The 14,860-nt window shown below is 62.7% G+C and overlaps 1 long non-coding RNA gene across 1 annotated transcript; it reads right to left on the bottom strand.

The window, feature by feature from the left end:
• Positions 1-217: 217 nt before the first annotated feature.
• LOC141275801 (uncharacterized) lies at positions 218-14,305 on the bottom strand. Its single transcript, XR_012324143.1, has 2 exons — positions 13,435-14,305; positions 218-1,229 (listed from the first exon to the last, which is right to left on the bottom strand). It is a non-coding gene; the product is annotated as an uncharacterized lncRNA (long non-coding RNA).
• Between the last annotated feature and the right edge of the window lie 555 nt (positions 14,306-14,860).

The following is a 14,860-nucleotide window of genomic DNA, read 5'->3' as shown; positions in this document are numbered from 1 at the left end:
CCTCCAACTAAAGTGAGGGGGCTGGACGTGGCTGGCGGGCGGGGGGCCCTGCCTCCAGCACGGCCCCCCAGGCTGGGGCCCCTTCCCTGTCCCTGCATCCCCCCAACTCTCCCCGCGACCATCTAGTCACCCAGCTGGGGGGTGACCACCCCATTATTGGCCCGGACTGCAGATGGTCACCTCTCGGCCAAGGCAAAGGGGAGAAAGCCAGAGGGGAGAAAAGCCAAGACCTAATTTACAAGTGAAACGACTCCAGGGATGGCCCCGGCCTCCTCCCCCAAAGGAAAAGAATCCTGCTGCTCGGTTCCCACCAAGGCCCTACAGCCGCAGAGGCTTCAGTTTCTGGCCCCAAGGGAACTGGACCTTCGACTCCAGGCACAGGGATCGGTGGCTGGGCCGGTGCAGAAGTCACTCCTGGGAAGCCACAGGATTGGCTGGACCCCATGGCGCCTGGACCCCATGGCGCCCACCCTGGGCTGGGGTTTCAGGGGCCGAGACACCCCGCCTGGCCGGGCATCCTTGAGGAAAGATGGCTGCGTCCTGCGGGCAAGACGGAATCCACTTGTGCATAGTCGAATTCGTATCTAATGCTCTGGCTCTAGCAGACCCGTGATCTTGGTCAACAGGGTAACCTGAGTCCGCTCAGAGCGCTCTTTCTCCAGTGGCATCTCTCTCCTTCAACGTCACCGTCGGCAGCGCCCAGCCTCGGACAGCCTCTGTCCAGGCAGGCAGCCTCCGGGGTCCTCCTTCCAGCCAGGTCCCCCTGGGCCACCCATGCCTCGATCGCTGCACATCCCTCTTGGGGCATCTGGAAGAGTGGACGTGCTCTCGTGGCCACTGCAGGACCGCCCCACCTCACCTTCACCAAAGCCGGGAGCAGCACGTGGCTCCGCCCCCTGCGATCTCAGGGCAGCGGGCACAGGGCAGGCTCGCCAAACCCTCAGAGCCCAGCCCGGCCCTGTCCTGAGGGTCTGCAACCCCCTTAGGTCCAACCCCCCTGGAGGCCCGCCGCCGCGCCAGGTCAGGGTCACTGGCTCATCATCTCCCCAGAGCCATTGTTTGGGACGTGAACTCACGTTGGCTGGGGCTCCGGCTTCTAGAAGCTCCTTTTCTTGTTTTTCTTTCAAAAATGTGGTCTCAGCCATGCTTTTCAAAGTCTATTTTAGTGTCAAAAGCTGGACAGAATCCATTGTCCTTCCCTGAGAGATCTCCCTTCTCTCTGCCGCTGCCTGGAACGGTATGGGGGGTTGGAGTGCCAAAGCTGGGGAGAAACACCCCCCCACCAGGCAAGTAGGGCCAGGCTCATTTGTCAGAGAAGTCTTCAGGCCCGAGTGAATGATCAGGTCAGAACCGTGCTCTGAGTGAGCATCTGAGAGCCTGGCACACGCTCCTCCCATAACCTTCCGTGGCTCCCCGTTGCCCTCCAAGCCTCCCACCTGCTCCCTCCTCCCCAGGCACCCGGGATCCCTGCTCTGCTGACGTAGGCCCCAGAACCCCAACAACACAAATTCACAGGGCCAGCTTCAAACGACCTCCTCAGCTCCTTGGCTCCAGAAGGGCCATGGACCCACCTGTCCCGCCCGCTGCTCGTGGCCTCCTTCCCACCTGTTCTCCCCTGCACCACCTTCTCTTGATTGACCCTATTCAGCTTCAGCTCTCACCTGTGAGGCCCCCTCGTCCAGGCAGCCTCTCTGGATAGCCCTCCGCCTCGCCCCTCCCCGCCCCCCACCGCCAGGCTCTCACGGCCCTGGGACTTTTTCCATCACCCCCGCCTCTTGGCTAGACTGAGTTCCTTGGGACAGAGGCCTGGGATGCCATCTGCAGGACATTCTCTCCGAAGAGAGGGGACAGCTCAGGGGTGTCCTTCCTGCCTCCTGTACTCAGGAGCCTGGGGGCCCGGCTGGGTGGAGGGGTGGCCTTGACACCGCCGTGAGACCGGGAGCAAGGATTTGAGCCCAAGCGGAGGGCGTGAGCGTCCCGTGCCCGGCTGGCATCTTTCCCGAGGGCAGAATTCTATGTCATTCGGGGGTGGGGGCTGAGGAGCCTGAAGGAAGGAGTCAGGGTCACCTCGCCCAGAAGGGATTTGGGGGTACAACCAAGATGCCACAGGACGTGGGGTGAAAAGTAGAGGTAAAAGATGAAAGGAAAGCACGGGCAAGAAGGTAGGTCTAAGTGGAGCCAGAGGTGAGCTCCCAGCTTTTGTTCGAATCTTCCCAGCAGCCAAGGCAAAAAGGGAAAGTGGCAGTTTCCACAAGTGATTCCTCTGTGGTTAGGGTCGGAAGGTGTCAGGTCTCGACCCAAGTCGGGCTGCCGGGCACAGGGGCCCCACCTGCCAGGCCCGCAGCACACGCCCATCACTGCCACTCGCTTCGACCTGACAACAGCCCAGCCCAGTGCCTGTCACTCCTCCCACTGTACAAGTAAGGAGACGAAGGAAAGGTGCAAGCGGTCTCCGTGATCCGGTGGGTCTGTGTGTCCTCGGGGTGAAATCCCTCAGCTTTGTGCGGTGATTTCACTCCACAGCCTGGTGTGCTCTCTCCTCCTTGACTGACCCCGTGACCCTGTGATAGGAACACTGAACCCTGGGCATGTCGTGTTCACCCCGACCTCCCAGCCAGGTGCCACTGGACGCTGGGTCTGTGCTGGAGGACTTGCCTCTGCCTGACTCCTGGGCACTGCCACGTCTGTTCTCCCCCTTCCCCAGCCACTGCCCAGGCCACGGCCCTCTCCCTGCCTCTCTGCAGACCAGCGGGGGGCCAGCCCATGAAGGTCAGGAGGTGTCATTCGGAGTAAAGAGAGAGAAGGTGGTGGTTCAACTCTGTCCAGAGAGACTGCACAGGGAAGCCGGGGCCCACCTGTGTCGTGATGTTTGTCCCTGTTGCTGGGTTAGCTGCTAACAGATCCGCCCGAAAGACAGAGGCTTGTCCTGGCCGTTTTCTTACCCTCACGGACTCCCTGGGTCCAGAATTTGAACCGAGTGCAGCGGGAGCGCCTCACCTCTGCTGCACCAGGTCGGGGGCCTCGCTGGAGGTGGCTCAGGGTCCGGGGGCTAGAATCACAGCAGGAGCCTCGCTCACACGTCGGGCAGTACCCCTCAACGTGGGTGCACCTCACCCGGCTGGGTTCCTAGAGCCAGTGCCCGAGAAGGCCGGGTGGCGGTGCCGGCTGCCGCAGCCCAGCCCCCGAGCCCACCCAGCGCCCTCGCACGCCTTCTACTCACCCAGGCCGTCACGGACCCATCCAAACCCAGGGCGAGGGAAATTAGATGCCGCCCCTGGACGGCGGCATCAGTAAGGTTCTAAAGAAAGGCCACAGAGTTCCATCTTTTTGTTTGGCTCCAGGCGGGGCTTCTCTGCGTTTCTGGAGCAAGAAAGTACGGTGGCTGCTTCCACCCCTACACCTGACGAGGAACTTTCTATAGCCACAGTCTCCCTTCTTCGGGGGCTTTGCCGCCCCCTTTCCCTTTGCATCTGCAGACCCACACTCCGCCAGCTCCAGCCGCCCGGAGGCTGACCTGGATGGAGGGACGCACGTACAGGCTTCCTGAGCGCTGACGTCCACTTGGGCTCAGCCCGTAGGCGGCACTGGCAGGAGGACGGGGGCCTCTACCAAAGGCCGGCTCCAGGCTGGGGGCCCAAGCCCACCCCCGACCCTCCGCCACCAGCCCCAGAGAACTGCTCATCCCCAGCAGCTCTTCCCCAGCTCTGCACACGGCCATGTTCCTTCATGAAATGCTCCTCAAATGCCCCAAACCGAGGGTGCTCTCCACTTCCTTTAGCAGGGCCCTTGCCCCGCAGCAACCTTGGGGAGAGAAGATGTGCACTTCTGTTCGGAGAGGGTGGTCCCTGGGTCCCACCGCCTCCACGCGGCGCGGGCCGAGGCCCGGGCCTCCACTCCTCGGCTTTGCCCACCAGCCTCCTGCAGAGACCTCCTGCTTTGAGCAGGTCACTGCCCGGTGGTGGGGGCAGGGCTGGGTATTTTAACTCCAGAAAGACCAGGCCCCAGAGGGGGAGCAGACGCCAACGCAGACAGCTGAACAAACAGCCCCGGTCGTGTTTCCAAGGCCCTTGCAGCCTGGCTGCCCCGCGCCGGAGGCCACTGGAGGCCAAGAGTGGGGCTGCGTCCCTCGGTGGACATGGCGGCAGCCCCCTGCCCCCGTTTCCCAGCTCCTGGGTCCCACACCCTCTGTCTGGTGCTCAGTGGGAGGGGGTTCAGACCCTGCCTCCCAGACCTGGCTTTGCTTTCACCCCGGGACCTTCCGGACGTTCCTTCTGCTCCCTGGCCTCGATGTCTCCATCTGACTGAAATGCCCCCCAGTGTCGTGGGACAAACAAGGTAGTGGGTGTCAAAAGCCACGGGAACTGGCGTGCAGGGTGGGGAAGCCTTGAGGGGTGCAGTGAGGTCTCCCCAAGGGTGGGGAGCCAGGACTGGGCCACCTGGAAGTTTAAGAAAACCTCCCAGGTGGTGGACGAATGGAGGTGGAGGGGAAAGGTGCGGGGGTAGAGCCAGCGGAGGCGGGGCAGGGCTGGGCCAATAGTGCAGCTGAGCCGGGGTGGGAGGGGGCGGGCTCAGTGGGAGGCGGACGGAGCTGGGATTTGCAGGATGGGGTGGGAGGAACCCACGCCACCCTGTTCCGGCTGGACCAGGCCCGCGGGGCAGTAGGGCCCTTACTATCCTCTTTCCACACATCCCTGGAACCCAGGGGCCCCGCTTCCGGAGCCCAAGGGGCTACATCGCGAGAACACACCCTTGAGGTGTCTGGCCATCACCTTGGGGAGATTAGTTTCGATTTAACCCCCAAACAATAACGTCTCAGCTTTCCTAATTGCATCCAGCTGTGCAGGGCCTCACGCCCGCCTCACGCAGCCCCTGCCCCCCTTCAACAGCCCCGGCCTGGCCCCGAGACGGAGACTCCAGGACACAGGGGTGATGGGGGCCAGGTACCTCCGGTCTGCCCAGGCCCTGTGGAGGCAGCGCTCACCTCGGCCTTCCCCACAGGGGCGTCGTGGCCATTGCCACGGGGACGAATGGATGGCTTTTCCAGCTAGGGCCACTCACGGCACAAACTCAGACCTCCTAGAACCTGCCTGCCTAGCACTGACCTCGCCCTGCACCCCCCCGCCTCCTGCACCCCCGACCCCAGCCCCTCTGCCTGTGATGTGATGCTGCACACCTCTTCAGGGCCAGGCGGGTCCCTCCCCGCCCTCCTTACCAAACACCATGTCCCAGGGAATGAGTCACTCCCTCCTGCCCCAGGCTGCCCGGATGGTGACATCAGCCGAGTTTCTGCCTCTAGACTTGGAGACCCCGAGAGCAGGGCCGCCTCTGCTTCCCCCCAAATCCCTGGCTTTGACCCATCACATCAACAGCGCTACCTAGGATCCATTCAGCGTTTCTCTTGCACCAGGTGCTATAGCATCTTCTGTGTGTTTGTTCACTGTGCTTTGTGAAGCGGCACAGAGAGGTTGAGTGAGCTGCCCAGTGACACACAGCCAGATAGGCAGGGACCTGGAAGGAGCTGGGCAGACTGGCTCGAACACCTTGCATCCTACCTGAGGACCCCCGGGTGAACTGCCACAGGACCAGTGGCTGGGCACACGGGCAGGCCCTGGGCGTGTTTTTGGCACGACTACCTCGGGCCTTGTTACCTCTGCTTGGCCTGAAGGCGTAGGTCATGGGACAGCAAGATGGTGTCCCCTGGATTATGTAAGCATTCTCCCCACCTCCCGTCAGTCATTCCATAAGGGTCCCCGGGGACTGCCCGGGGACGAGCAGGAGACAGGGTATGCCCACAGCTTCCCCTCGCTGCCCCCCCGGGGCCCAGCCAAGCCTCACGCCCGCCCGTCACCAGTCACACAGGCACAGTGGTGCCCCTCCCTGTCTCCTTTCCTGTGGGAAACTCGGGGAGACAGGGGTGGAGGGACTTGGGAGACCCCACCTGTCCTCTGTCCCTGCTGTTCCCCCGGGACTCAGTGCCACAGATGTGGGACCAGTGATGGGAACCCCTGGATTCTGGCTCTGATCCCACTCCAGCTCTGTGTCTGGCCCATCCTGGGCCTGGTCAAGCCCTTCCTCTCTCTGGGCCTCAGTTTCCCCACCAGCAAAAGTGGACACTCGGGTTCAGCGGATCCTAAAGCCATATGGCCCTGCTGGGTTCCTGTCTCGTGCCTGGCCTGGCACCAGCACTGTGCCCACTGTGATGGGTGTCCAGGCAGGCTCCAGGGAATGGGGGTTGGGGTGGAGGCTAGCGGAAGAGCCTGACGGTGCTTTCTGCGGGCAGGGAGGCGAAGGCAGTCAGACCTTAGGGAGCAGAGAGGGCGCCCAGGTGAGCAAGCACCTGCAGATCCTTAGCTACTGACCCGCCAGCCTTCCCACCCCCATCCCGAGGATGCTGTCGGGAACGTGGGTCCTCAGGCAGCCCGCCGCTGTGGCCACCACGTGGCCCTAGGCAGGTTGCTGGACCTCTGAGCACATCTCCCTCCCCTGTGAAAGCCCTCGGTGACCAGTAAGGACGAGGGGAGGGGCGTGCAGCCTTGGCGCAGAGCTAACAGCTAACACGTGGTGGGGACTCAGCCAGTGCAGAGCCTGGTCCTGGAGGCCAGAAGCCGGAGAGGGTAGTGATGGCTCTGGGGACTCCAGGTGTGGGCCTGGGTCCCGACTCCCCTCTGTCCCAGGACGGTGGCACCGCCCCACTCCTGCCCCTACACCCAGGGCCCCGGGACGCTGTCCCAGACACGCGCCTTCCTGTTCTCATGAACTGGGCCCTTCTCTTCCTCAGCTGGGTGGCCGTCCCGCCCCTACAGAAGAGGGAGCCCCGGGCTCCCTCACTCCTCCTCCCCTCCCACAGCCTCAAGCCCCGGTGGCTGCTGACTGGGGCAGTTTTCCACCCTGAGGCGTCTGATGACGAACTTCACCAGCCACCTGACAAATCACCTCCCTGCCCACCTCCCTGCCCGGGTCTGCCCGGCTGCCCACCGAGCTCCTGAACCTTGGATTCCCTATCTGTAAAGGGGTAACACCGTCTATGGGAAGACAGGGAGATTCAGTGAAATAACACAGGTGGTGCTCTTAGCCAGAGCTGCTAGTGAGGGCATCTGTGTCCCCGTGGGTGCACACATCTGTGGGTGTCTCTGGGTGTGAGGGTGCCCGGCCCTGCGGTGCCCGGGGTTTGGGGATTGGGCCGCCATGTGTCACTTCAGCCACCAGGGGGCAGCAGAGGGGAGCAGTTCTGCTCCGGGAGCCGGAGTCGGGCCCTCCTGGAGCCTGTGCTTCGGGCAGGGAGAGCGGGAGGGAGGCGAGGAGGCCCAGCGGGGTCACTCGGGGTCAGCAGAGGAGTCTGGGCTCGGATCCCGGCCCGGCCGTTTACTCCCGCACCCGGGCCCTTCTCTGTGCGCGGGGTGCTACCCGGCGGTGGCTGGATCTCTTCCAACGCGGAAATGCAAGGCGAGGCCCAGAGAGAGGCTTCCCACCCCACACAGCTGCGGTCCTGGGCCTGAGCTTTCAGGCCTGGGGGGCCCCTGACCCCACGCCTCCGGGCTGCAGATGGAGAGCAGGGGCTTGGCCAACGTCACACAACGAATTCGAGGCAGAGACGGGACTGGCCAGGCCTGCAGAGGCCGAGGCCTGCCCTGCTCGCTCTGCCCACCACCAGTCCCAAAGGCCACCAAGAGCAGGGATCCTGCTGCACCTCCAGCTGGGCCCACCCTCGGGGTGGGGGTGACCCTCCTCTGGCTGCCAGGCCCCAGGCAGGACCCGATGAGGCCTCCGTGGACCCTGCTCCACCAGCCCTCATGGGGCAGTTTCAAATCTCAGTGTCCCTTCCTCCCCCCTGGGAGGCCCGGGGGCTGTTGGGTCACGCTGGCTCCTGTGGCCTCCGTGGGGGAGGGAGGTGAGTCACCCCTTGGGACACTTCCCTGCTCAGTTCCCAAGTCTCCTGGGCAAGTCCCACCTGCAGAGGAGCCTGGCCCAGAGCCCCAGGAAGGGAGCGGTGCCAGGCTTGACAGGGAAACGGGGCCTGGCTTCGCATGGGGCAGGGGAGGTCTGACGGGGGCGCGGGCGAAGGCCCTGGCCGCCCTCCGCATGCGCCAGCTCGGCATTTCCTCCGGGCCCCGGCACAGGAAGGCGGGCAGCCTCGAGCTCTCTGCTCTGTGGCCGGAAAGGACTCGTGTTCCAGGAACCTGCAGCTTGGCAGGTTGGAGCCGGCATGTCGGGCAGCTCCCGAGGCGACGGTGCTGCGAGGCCGCCCTTGCGGCCCAGAGTGCGTCCACTCCCACTCGGCCCGGGCCTCGGTCCCCTGCGGGCGCTGCTGTGATCACAGGCCGGGCTCCGGGCTCAATGCGGGGCCGCGGCCGAGGTTGGGGGCCGGGGGGCCGCGCCATCGAGGCCAGGAGACGAGTCAACATCCGGGGGCCCCTGGGCCGCCCCAGAGCGAGGCCGCCAAGCGTCCCAGCCCGGCGTCCTCTCCCCGCTTGGCCCCGTGGCCCCCGTCTGGCAGCATTGGGCGGGCAGGCCTGGAGGCCGCGAGCAGCCATCTTCCAGGCGAACTGGGGCCCGGCCAGCAGCGTTTCCCTGCGGCCTCCTCCCTCGCTCTGAGCGGCATGACCTCATCGGGAAGCCATTCCGGAAAGGAGCTGCAGAGCCCCTGGGAGTGGGAGTGGAGAGGAGCTTTCCAAGGGCCCTCCTGGCAGCCTCTCGTGCCAGACCAGGGCAGGCATCACGCCTCTGGGTGTCTGCCTGCCGGGCAACCACTGGGAGGGCAGCTGGCTTTTGTCAGCTTTTCGGGGTGACCGGGCCAGTCTGAAGCAGGCAGGCAGCAAAGCACTGGCCCCGGCCGGCTGGCTACCCAGTGGGCAGAGCTGGAACTGGATGCCTGGACGGGAGGGGAAGCCGGGCCCAAGCTAATGGCAGAAACTGAGCCCGCCCCCATTCCGGGCCTTGGTTTCCCCTCAGTCCTGCACCCCTCCCCCTGAGATCTTACCCTCCCCCTCCTGTGGCCCCGAGGAGCCCTGGACATAAGTGAGCACATGACCGTGCTCCCTGCTGCCTCCTGATCTAAACCAGAGGCCCGGCTGCCTGCAGCTGGCTCTGAATCAGTCTTTCTGGGCCATGTGGTCAGGGCTGAGAGGGGTGGGAGCCTCAGGGGCAGCTGGGGTGCTGGGGAAAGAGGAGGAACTTCCCGCCCTGCCTGAGGTGGGTGCCGAGGGCTGAGGGTGTGGGGCAGACAAGAGGAGCTCTGAACTCTGGTCCCAGCCCTTCCACCCAACTTGGAGTCCAGAGAAACCTCTCAGACCCTCACTGTTCTCATCTGCAAAATGGGGCTAACAGTGCCCTCCCACCCACCCCAGAGAATGCTTGGAAGGACTCTTGAAACCACATAAAACAGGGAGTAGAGGCACAGGCAGACAGGCTCTTGTGGGGGGATGTGTGGGCAATCACCAGCACCAGCTCCTCCTGGGCCACTTGCCAGTCTTCACACTGCTGGGGCCAGAAGGGTCCTCCTAAGACACAGGTCTGTTTGGTGCACGTCCCCACTAAAAGCTCCTTGCCCCAGGGTAAGTGAAACTGTCCTCCAGCCACACCTGACTGTGCATGTGCCCAAGCTCACCACACCTTCTTTCAAATTCTGTCTGGAGAACTCCTACTCATCCTGCAAAACTCCAGGTGAGATGCCCCCTCCTCTGAAATGTCTCACAGGGTTGCTCTGAGAGCCAAAAAAGAACATATATGTGTGACCACATGGGCAACGTAAGGGGTATCACGCTCACGGCTGTCCTTGTTATTCATCAGAAAGAGGTCAGAACCAAAGAAACATGTGTGAGCCGGAAGTGCAACTGGGGATGGGAGTTAGCAGGAAGGTTTTCTGGTTTGGGATGTAAGCCCAGCCTTGGCAGACGGTAGATTTTCAAAGACGAGAGGAAGAAATTGGAAGCTAGGAAGAGGCAGTAGTGCAGTGCAGCAGTTTTCAATATGGCTGCCGATTCCTTGGTTCTCCTCTCATTGAGAGGTGGGGTCTATGTCCTCTCCTCTTGAATCTGGGCAGGTTTGTGACTACTGCTGTCAACAGGGTGTGGCAACAGTGGTGCTGGGGAACTTCCAAGGCTGAGTCATAAAAGGCTACACAGCTGCTACCCTGGAGTCCTGAGTCACCATGTAAGAAGGAAATTCAACTCCCCTGAGACCTCCATGCTGTGAGGAAGCCCAAGCTACATGGAGAGGCCATGCAGAGGTGTGTTGGGTGACGGTTCCGTCCTTCAGGTTGTCCTAGCCCAGGCACCAGACATCACAGAGCAGAGCACAGTTGTCCCCACTGTGCCCTTTCAGAATAACTGACCCACAGAGCTCATGAGTAGAATAAAGTGGCTGTAGTTTTATGCCACGGTTTTGGGGTGCTTTGTTATGCAGCCCTAGCTAACTAGAACAGGTGAGCTCAGCCAGCCACGTGGCCCCATGAAGCAAATTGTCCTAACCTGGAATTCAGTCCCAGGAACACATCCTCCCCAAATGCTCTCGGCGTTCCTCAGTCCAGCCTGACATGTAACCGGTGCTGTCAGGGCAAGCTCACTGAATAAATGAATAATGTCCAGCCTCCTTCGTAGAGCTGTTCTTGAATCACTCCCCAAATCTGGAAAAGGGTCTCCCCTCCTCAGAACTCCCGAGAGCCTTTGCAGCTTGGGTAACTATGGACCCAAAGCTCTGGGGAGTTATCCAGATTCTGTGTGGAATGTTTGCACCCTGTGCCTCAGTTTCCCCACCCACAGAATAGGGCACTGAACTCATAACCTCTGGGGTCCCTCTGGGCTCCCAGGTCTGCCTGAGTGGGGGCAGAGCATGTGTGTCTCCCCCCAAGTCCTTCTAGCCACATGATTCCACCTTTCATGAAGGCAGGAATCATGACTGTAATCTCACCAGTACATGCTTAGCCCCTGGCCCTGGACCTAGCCCAAAGGTGGACACACTGGTGTTTACTGAATGAAAGAATGAGACAATGAATTAATGAATGAAAGAACTCTTCCCATGCTTATTCATTCAGTCAATTAATTTCCCACACACGCAACCAGGATTCCCTTATAGCAGCTCCAGGAGTCTACTCTTGCATGTTTCCCATGACGGGGAACTCACCACCTTTCAAGATAGCCTGTTTCACATTGGGGCAGCTCGGATCAGAGAGCATTGCCCTCAGCTGGTCTCCTTCCTGGGCCCCAGGGGAAGAAGGAAGGGGTGTATGGTCAAGGAAGGAGCCCTCGGTACCCATGGTCCTCAGAGCCTGCATCTGATGAGTGCCGGGGCCAGGTGAGGGAACCCCAGAGCTCCAGAACACCCTTGGCTCTCTCTGCCCTGGCCCAGCTGAGGTGCCAGGGTGGGTGGGGCTGAGGGCAGTGAGTGCTGTCCTGCTCAGAGCCCGGCTGGGGCAGGGCCAGCACACCAGGAGGTCTGCGGAGCCTAAGAAAGGAACCGGGCGGAGGGAAGAGCTGGAACGGGACAGGTGGTCTGTGCTGTTTCCATGGCTTCAGTGCTTCTGCCTGCCCAGCCTGGCCTGGGGAAAACAAGCTGGGCACAGAGCACGCGGCCAACGGGACAAAGGCTGGCTGTGAGGCGCCCGTGGCAGCCAACCGGGCCTGGCTGGCAGAACCTCGGTTTAGACCGGGCCAGTCGGGGCCGAGCTGCCAGCCCCGCAACCTGCGCCTTGGGCCCCTGGGGAACGAGCTGGGGCTGGGGGCAGCAAGGAGGGCACAGGGCACACACCCTCCCCAGCTCTGCCCTGCGGGCGCACAGTTCCCTGGCCGAGGCTCTCGGGAGATTGAGGACAGCAGAAGCTCCTTGGGTAAAGGAAGAGGATTTCCTCTCCATCGCCGGGTGTGTGTGTGTCGGGGGAGCCGAGAGACCAGGGCGTCAGCGGTAACATACGAGTGGGCCTCCCGCCCCTCTGTGGGGCACCCCCAAGAATGTGTCTCTGCTGTCTCTGTGGACAGATGCTGTCTCTGGCCCGAGCCAGACAACCCCGAAGTGCTAGAGCGTGGGTGCGAGAAGCGGCCCCCACTCAGGCATGGATGGAGCAGGTGGCCGACTGCCCCTCGGCCGGGGCCACTCAGAGCTGTGCTCCCCCCCGGCCCCCAGCACTCCCCAGGGGACGGGGGCCAAGCCCCAGCAGCCTCAGAGGTGACTTGCTTGAGGACACAGTCTGCGGTGGCTCTGTCCCCTCCCTGAACACTCTTCACACCCTCCTCACGTCTCCTGGGGTCCCTTCCCAAGTAAGCCAGCCTCACGGGATGGGCGCTTCCGGGCCGGTTTCTGGGAAGACCTGGAGAGAGCCAGCGGCTCGCAGCGGGGTCTCTGCCAGAATTTCGGTCACAGGGGCTTTGCCGTCCTGGAGCTCAGAGACTGAGGGGGCGGGTGCCATGTCATCCCAATAGCTGTGACCCTGGGGACAGTGGGCAGCCTCACCGAGGACGGACACTGAGGCCAGGAGGACCCAGAAGGCGTGAACCGAGGATGCTGCGCTGCAGCTACAGGGAAGGGGCCTTGGGGTTTGTGGAGAAGGGGAAGGGGCTCAGAGCAAGCCGTCTGCCCAAATTGCAGCTCTCAGGCCTACCGAAGCCCCTTGCTGACCCCTCCTCTGTGCCTGCACCCTCGCCTGCCCTCTCCCCACTTAAGGCTGGGCCACCTGCCTGCCGGGGTCTTAGCTCCACAGCTGAGTAGGGCGGAGTGTGGCAGTGTGGGCTCCCAGGAGGCCCCTCGGGGCAGGCTTCGGGGCGCGGGATGTTAGCTAGTGATGGCCTGGCGTCAGCACTGTGGCTGGGAGGGGAAGGATGCGGGCCTGAGCGGAGGCCTGACCCTGCGGGAGCTCTGGAACTAAAGGGGCCACCAGAGCTGGACTGAGTTGGGTGGAAGCGGGCAGTCCTCATACTCTTGCCTGCAAGCATCACCGGATGTGGCCGGCCCAGGGAGGCCATGACATGGGCTAGGCGGGGCTCTACATCTTGAGGCCAGCCCCGAAGGGGCTAGGGCCCAGGGCTGTGTGCACTGAGGGGAGAATTTCGAGGCATGGGCAGGGGGAGCTCAGAGCACCACAGGCAGGTGCGGCCGTGGGGCCTCTGTCCTGTGCGGCTGCCCCTGGCTGTCCCGCCATCCTGGCCCTCACTGCCCCTTCCCACCGCTCCACCCTCACCCTTACCCATGGACCTGACCTCACAGGCCCCAGGCTCCACTGCGCAGGCCTTTCCAAGCATAGTCCCCGCCCCCGGTCTCCTCCACTCACACCCCTGCTCCTGTGGCCCACACGGCCTATAGTGCTTGACCGTGCGTCCCACCCACCTCCACCTTCGCTGCCTAAAACCCTCCCCTGCCCTTTCCCTGAGTCACCCCTTCACTCTCAGCTGAGGTCTTAGGAGGCCTTCCCTGGCCCACGTTCCCAGCTCCGGATTCTCAGGCTCTTACCGGCTTTGTTGCTGCAGGGACAAAACTTCCATGGGCTCTGGGGCAGGGACATGTCTGTCTCTGTCACGCGGTGTCCCAGGGTCCAGCACGCCTGCAGCGAACACGTGGAAAGGAGGAAGGAAGCAAGGAACTACTGAATGAACACGTGAATGAGTGAATGACATCGGGGTGAGCGTGAACCAGCTGTATCACACTGAAGATGGTGAAGGATTTCCTTTAGAGCCCCATGAGGGGCAAGCCTTGAGCTCAGAGGCCGCGGGACCAGCTCAGAAAATGTCTTTGATCTCTGGGAGGAGGTAAGAGGCCACTCTTCACTCGGGACCAAAAAGCACTCTGGGGGACTTCCCGGGCGGCTCAGTGGTTAGGACTCCGCACTTTCACTGCCGAGGGCACGGGTTCGATCTCTGGTCGGGGAACTAAGATGCCACAAGCCATGCCGCGCGGCCAAATAAGAAAGAAAAATAAAGGCACTCTGGAACATTCCCAGGAAAGGGTGCTCCGGAACAGGGCAGATCCGTCGGGACCCCCTTCTTCACCTAGTGGCAGCCCTGCTGAGTCAGGGCCTGAGTCAGCCTCCCGGGCCCACCTGCTCCCGCGGGGGGGATCTGCTTGGATCTGCTTCCCTGCATCCTGGTGCCGGCCAAGACCTGCCGCCCTGGGCGCCCGGCCGCCCGAGCCGCAGCTCAGCACAGCTCTGTGCTGGAACTTGTACGTTTCTGAACTGACGTCTTTCCAGCTGCCTTCCCACGGTGCTGCCGCAGCTCATCAGATTGTCACACGGATAAGTCAGCGTCCCAGGTGCTGGGGCGGGTAGGCGGTGGTAAAAGGCAGTCCCTTGACCCGGGGCAAGTCGCTGCCTCGCCCACCTGCTTCTCGGGGGCCTCCCCCACCCCCGCCTCCTGCCACCAAACCCGCTGTGCAGAGTCCACACCCCTCCCTCCACGTCCCCACCTGCTCATCCAGGCCCCGGCCCGTCCCCTCTGCCTCCTTGGCAAGTGCTTTCTATCTCTGCTGCATCTCCCACTGCTCCCTTCCCTCTAGCACCCAGCACTCTGAAGCCTCTCCCTCTTCCAGGGGGAAAGGACACCGTTGACGCCACACCCACGTTTCTGCCACCGCCACCCCCATCGCATCCCCCAACACATGTTTCTCAGCCCCCTGCCGTCAGGTGCCGTCACCCCCCCCGCCCCCCCACTGAAATGGCTCTTACGGTGTGGAAAACGAGCTCCACCTTGCCAAAGCCAAGGTCCCATCCGATTCCATCTCACGGCATGAGATGCAGCCGACACTCCTCCCCCGAAGCTCTTGTCCTCGGGCCTGCGCCCTCTCCAGCCTTGCGGGATGCTCCTTCTCTGCGCCGTGGCCGGTCAGCCTCCTGGTTGACCTTAACCACTGCCGGGCTTCAACGACCAAAACACACTGAGGC

This window comes from Tursiops truncatus, chromosome 11, assembly GCF_011762595.2.
Source record: "Tursiops truncatus isolate mTurTru1 chromosome 11, mTurTru1.mat.Y, whole genome shotgun sequence".
NCBI lineage: Eukaryota > Metazoa > Chordata > Mammalia > Artiodactyla > Delphinidae > Tursiops > Tursiops truncatus.
The sequence above is the reverse complement of the archived record's forward strand: the minus strand, read 5'-3'. Positions and strand labels throughout refer to the sequence as shown.